The sequence below is a fragment of the Onychomys torridus genome, chromosome 6 (assembly GCF_903995425.1).
Source record: "Onychomys torridus chromosome 6, mOncTor1.1, whole genome shotgun sequence".
In the NCBI taxonomy this organism is placed as follows: domain Eukaryota; kingdom Metazoa; phylum Chordata; class Mammalia; order Rodentia; family Cricetidae; genus Onychomys; species Onychomys torridus.
The window spans coordinates 23,320,532-23,326,818 of record NC_050448.1 but is presented as its reverse complement, the minus strand read 5'-3'; positions in this window follow the sequence as shown (position 1 = coordinate 23,326,818).

Genomic DNA, 6,287 nt, shown 5'->3' with positions numbered 1-6,287 from the left:
AAATAAAACCTGCTAAGTCCATTTAGTTTACTTATGTGTGCATAATTTCATGGTTGACCACATGCTTAAGTAGAAATCAAACCAGGATTTTTTGCTTACTATGAAGTTCTATAGGTGATTTCAATTATCTCAGGTATAAACTTTATATCTACTTAACCTGCAGTCTTTAGGACTTTTTTGTAGATAGTAAAATATTCAGTTAAACTTTCTGAAAAATAAATAAAGTAGAAAAGTGTTCTGCATTAGTGTAGCCAATTCAACATCTGGAAAAATATATGCTTCTATACTGTGGACAGGTTCTCTATTCCTGAGTCAAAGGAACTCACTCACACTAATAACTGCCAATTTTGTTTGACTGGTATCTATCTATCATGGATTGGTAGTTTTATCACAGGGCAGTGACTAGGAATCAAATGAAATGATGATCTTGGGGACTTCATCTTTCTCCTACTTTCTTCCCAGTGCCTCATATATGTTGAAAATAGATTCCTTTCTCCTGCAATACATCCATATAGTATTTTCTCCTCCCTCTACTCCTCTCAGTTCCCCACCACTGCCCCTCTCCTTGAGATCCACTCTCCCTCCTTCTCCTCTTCAGAAAAAGGGCAGGTCTCCTAGAGATGACAACCAGACAGGACCAAACGATGCATAAGACCAAGCAAAAGCCCTAATATTGAGTCTGGACAAGGCAACCCAATAGGAGTAAAATGGTCTCAGGAACAGGAAAAAGAGTCAGAGATATACCCCTCACTCCCAATGTTAGAAGTCCCACCAGAACAAACTAACAGCCATAACATATATGCAGAGGACCTGGCACTGACACATATATGCACCATGCTTACCATTTCAGTCTCTGTGTGCCCATGTGAGCACTACTTAGTTAATTTGCTGGACTATGTTCTCCTGGTGTCCTCCATCCCCACTGACTCCTTGAATCTTTCCATCCCCTCTTCTGAGGAGTTCACTGATATCCAAGGTTTCAATACCATAGAGACCTCCAATTTAGACTTTCTCTGAATAATATCTGGCTGTGGGTTTCTGTACTACTCCCATCTGCTGTTGGAAGTTGGCCTCTAATGATGACTAGACAATGCCCCAACATATAATTATAGCAGAATATCATTAATAACCATTTCATTGATTTTTTGACCAGTCATGTTTGTTTCTACCTTAGGAAACTGGGCTATCCAGTCTCCGGTTCCTGACTATCCAAGTAATATAGGTCATTGGCCCCCTCTCATAATGTGGACCTTAAGTTAAGCCAAATTGGTTTAATTGGTTGGCAACTTTCACATGTTATGTGCTACCATTGTCTTTGTGCATCTTGAAGGCAGGAAAGAGTATAGGTGTAGGGTTTTATAGCTGGGTTGGTGTCCAGGTTTCTCCTTCTGTAGCCTGAAGCAAGCCAATAGCCAACATCAAATTATTTGGAGAGAAACTCAAATTAGTTTCAATAAAATCAGGAAAAGGACAAGGTTGTTCACTTTCTCCATACCTATTAATTATAGTATTTGAAGTTTTAGCTAAAGCAGTAAAACAAATACAAGAGATCAAGGAGATACAAATTGGAAAGGAAAAAGTCAAAATATCATTATTTGCAGATAATATGATAGTATACATAATTGACTCAAAAAACTCCACCAGAGAATTCCTACAGCAGATAAACACTGTAATCAAAGAAACTGGATACAATATTAACTCAAAAACATCAGTAGCCCTATATATACAAATGACAACAAATGAACTAAGGAAGAAAGGAGGGAAACAACACCCTTCAAATGGCCTCAAATAATAAGAGATATCATGGGGTAACTCTAACCAAGCAAGTAAACGGCTTGTAGGATAAGAAATTTAGGTCTTTGAAGAAAGAAATTGAAGATAATATCAGGAGATCTAAAGATCTCCTATGCTCATGGATCTTGGTAAGTCATGGATCAGTAGGATTAACATAGTAAAAATGCCTGTCTTACAGATTCAATGCAATTCCCATCAAAATCCTAACATAATTTTTTTTATAAAACTTGAATGATTAATTCTCAACTTCATAAGGAAAATAAAAAACCCAGAATAGATAAAATAATCATGTACAATAAAAAAATTGGGGGGTTGGAGATTTAGCTCAGTGGTAGAGCACTTACCTAGCAAGCACAAGGCCCCAGGTTTGGTCCTCAGCTCCAGGAAGAAAAAAGAAAAAATTTGAACATATCACCATCAATAATTTCAATTGTACTACAGAGCTATAGTAATAAAAAAACACATGATATTGGCATAAAAACAGACATTATAATCAATGGAATCAAATTGAAGACCCAGGCATATGTTTACACCCTTATGGATACCTGATTTTTTTATATAAAGACACTAGAAATACACACTGGGAAAAAAAAAAGAAAGCACTTTCAACAAATGATGATGGATGTCTTCATGTAGAATAATGCAAGTAGGTCCATAATTACCATCCTACACAAAACTCAAGTCCAAGTGGATCAAAGATACACTGAACCTGATAGCAGAGAAAGTGGGGAATAGCTTTGAAGACAATGGCATAGGAGAATATTTTCTGAACAAAACACCAATATAACAGGCACTAAGATAAAAAATAATATATGGGTCCTCATGAAACTGAAAAGCTTCTATAAGGCAAAGGACCTCATCATTTGAACAAAGTGGCAACCTACAGAATGGGAAAAGATTTTTCCCAACTCAACATCTGATAAAAGTCTAATATTTAAAATATATAAAGAACTCAATAAAGTAGCTATTTAAAAAAAAAACAACAAAAGAATCCAATTGAAAAATTAAGTACAGCTCTAAATGGAGAATTCTCAATAGATGATTCTCAAATGACTGAGAAATAAATAAAGAACTGTTCAACATCCTTAGCCATCAGGGAAATGCAAATCAAAACTACTTTGAGCTTCTATCTTACACCTGTTCGAATGGCTAAGATCAATAACACAAGTGACAGCTCATGCTGGGATGTGGAGCAAATGGAACACTCCTCCACTTTTGTTGTGAGTGTAAACGTAAACTTGTACAGCCACTAAGGAAATCACCATGACAGTTTCTCAGAAAATTGGGCATTGATTGATCTCAAGTCCCAGCTATACCACTATTGAGCATATACCCAAAGCATGCTCCATCCTACCACAAGGACTTATGCTCAACTATGTTCAAAATGTGTAAACAGCCTACATGTCCCTCAACAGAAGCATAGATTTAAAAAAAAAAAAAACTGTGTAACAATTACACAATGGAGTACTATTCAGCCATTAAAAGAAATGGCATTGTGAAATTTGCAGGTAAATAGCTGGAACTAGAAAAAAAAAACCATACTCAGTGACAAATATGGCATGTATTCACTTAAAAGTGGATATTAGCTTATAAGTAAATGATAATCAAGTTACAATCCAGTATCCCAGAGAGGTTACATGAGAAGGATGGCTATAGGGGGAAAGCATGGACCTCCCTGGGAGGAGAAATAGAATAGATTTTGTGGGTAGACTAGGGGTGGGGAGGGATGGGAAAGGGAAGGATAAAGGGGCTAAAGAGGAAACACAGATAGAGTTGGAGGGCATTAGAGAAGCAGTGTGGAAACCTAGTGCAATGGAAACTTCCTGGTATCTATGAGGGTGACCCTAGTGAGGACTTATAGTAATGGAGGATAGGGAGTCTGAACTTCTGAAGCAATGTAAGGCTTTTAGTGCTGGGGCTATGTTATATTTGGTTGATTTTTTGGCCCAGGAGGTCCTGTGGACATAGCTTACATGACTCAGACAGGTACTAGTACAGAAATTACTTTCTCAAAACTGAAAGTGTGCCCCCATTTATGAGGATAACCTCCACACAGCTCATTGAACGTAGAGAGGTCAGGCTGGAGAGTATTTGGAGACTTCACCCCTATATTTCCCTACACTTCTCACTTTTCAATGAAACATAGATCCAGTTTTAAGAATAATGGTCTTCTATTTTTGTATTTGTTTGCCCCTTTTTCTAATGACACTTGGAGATTTCAAAACAATACCACCTGAGTGTATAAAGGCAAAATGAAGCAAGAAAAAAGTTGGATAAAAAGGATGTTGAGAAATCAGGAAAATGCTATAATTTAATCAAACTTACCAGAATAAATGATTGCAGGTCTAATTTAATTTAATTATTTCAGCCTCAGGGCCAACAGAAATACGAGATGAGAGAAATTCTTGTATTAAATCTACCAGGATGAAGTAACCATGGGAAGCACTGATGAAAGAGAAGACATTAGTCAGAGTCTTCACAAAGGAAAATCAATACATTCTTTGTTTAGATGTCTGACACATCATAATCTGAAAATATATTTAAAAGCATGACTTTAGGATTTCACATTTCTTCCACATGTCACAAGCCTCTGTGCATTCTACTCTCTTAGACACTGGGCTGAGTAGTGAATTAAAGAACTGATCTAAAATCAGCTGCAAAACTTCAATATATTTGCTAATCACACTTTCTTTGGAACAACAAATATAATGAGGTAATTGAGGTTATAATAGAATTTATTTATTTTCTATAGAGTAGAGAGTTTCTGAATCACCAGACCAAATCCTTCATTTTCCAAACAAGAAAATTGAGCCTCAGAAGGCTAACTAAACTTTGGTTTACATTTTCTGTTATGGTAAAATCAAGATAAGAAACCAGTTTTTTCTCTAGAGTATTTACGTATTGTCCTAGAACAATATAAAATAGATAATTGAAATAACAAGGTTTTGTTACATACTTTATCATCCACAAAATTCAAAACTAAATACATCGATTTTTTTTCCAAATAGAAAAGTTTTAGTACTCTGTTAAAGTTAATAATTAAAATTTCTTAAAAGCAAAATTGAATATTTGCCAATTCTAGTTCTGATTATGTTAATTTAAATTATGGATGTGTTTTTGAGTGTTGTTATGTATTTTTAAGTTCTTCTGATTATTATAGTGCAAGAATTTGGAGAAAGGATAAGTGCACTTCAAATGGGAATATATTTCTCATTTTAATGAAATGCTTAAACTTAACACATTTATCACTAATTCTTTCATAACCCTTTAAGAAATTACATCCATGACATGTTAGGGATAAACTACTTAAATTTAATTGCTTGTAAATTTATATGCTCTATAATTGGATTTCTTCATATTTCAAAGCATTTCTTTCATAATTCCTTTTAAGTTTCTAACATGGGAACACCTTGAACAAGTAATTAAAAGAATGGAAAGTATATGAATTTATACTCAAAGAATGAACAGTACATTTAATGAATTATACATCAAGTTACTGTGTGACATTTGGAAAAACTCATAGGTTACCAAAGTAGGATGAAAGACTGTCCTTTCAACTGATGAATTCTCACGAATATATAATAACTTTTTCAAATCAGTGATTTACTTAAGCAAAAATATGTACTTTCCCTTTACAGTTTTATTACCTAGCTGTAACTGCAAAGCTTTGGTCTTCTAGGCAGCCAGTTAATATTCATTCATTTTAACCTCACATTTTCTGGCTGAATTTAAGACATTAGAGAACTGGGAAATGACTGACCAAGCAAGGTAGGAAGATCATGGGTCAAGAAAGAAAAAATTTTGGACTAACAGTGTGTCAAAAGTGGATAAATAGAAAGCAATGAGTTGATATTAGAATGACATATAAATTAACTATCACCAACAGTTACGATGGATTATTATTCTTAGTTCTAAGTTCTGTCAATAATTCAAGTATTATATTTTTTTTAAAAACTTACCTGTGCTGTGAAACCAAGCTACTAGTATAACATGTCAAGATTGTATGAGCTGATCATTCACTTTTGTAAGAAGTATTTATGTACAGAATGTAAGTAACAATTATAAATATATGGATGGAAAGGTGGGTCAGTGATTAAGAATACACAATGTCCTTGAAAAAGGACAAAGTTTGGGTCCCAGAAGTTTTCTTGAGAGGTATATAAAGGCCTGAAACTCCAACTGTGGGGTTCTGACACCTTCTGTCCTCCACAGGTACATGTGTGCATGAACACACACACACACACACACACACACACACACACACTTCCACATAGAAACACAAATGCACACAGATAATTAAGCAAAATAAAATAAGTTTAATAATTATAATATATATATGTATATATATACATATATATATATATACATATATATATTAGCTAGTGAATTTATTTAAGAAAGAAAATACACAAATACATTCATGATTTTCAGGATGCTGTTATTAACCTGATTAAAAAACTTCACAAGAAGGAAACAGATATTGAAGATAGTGA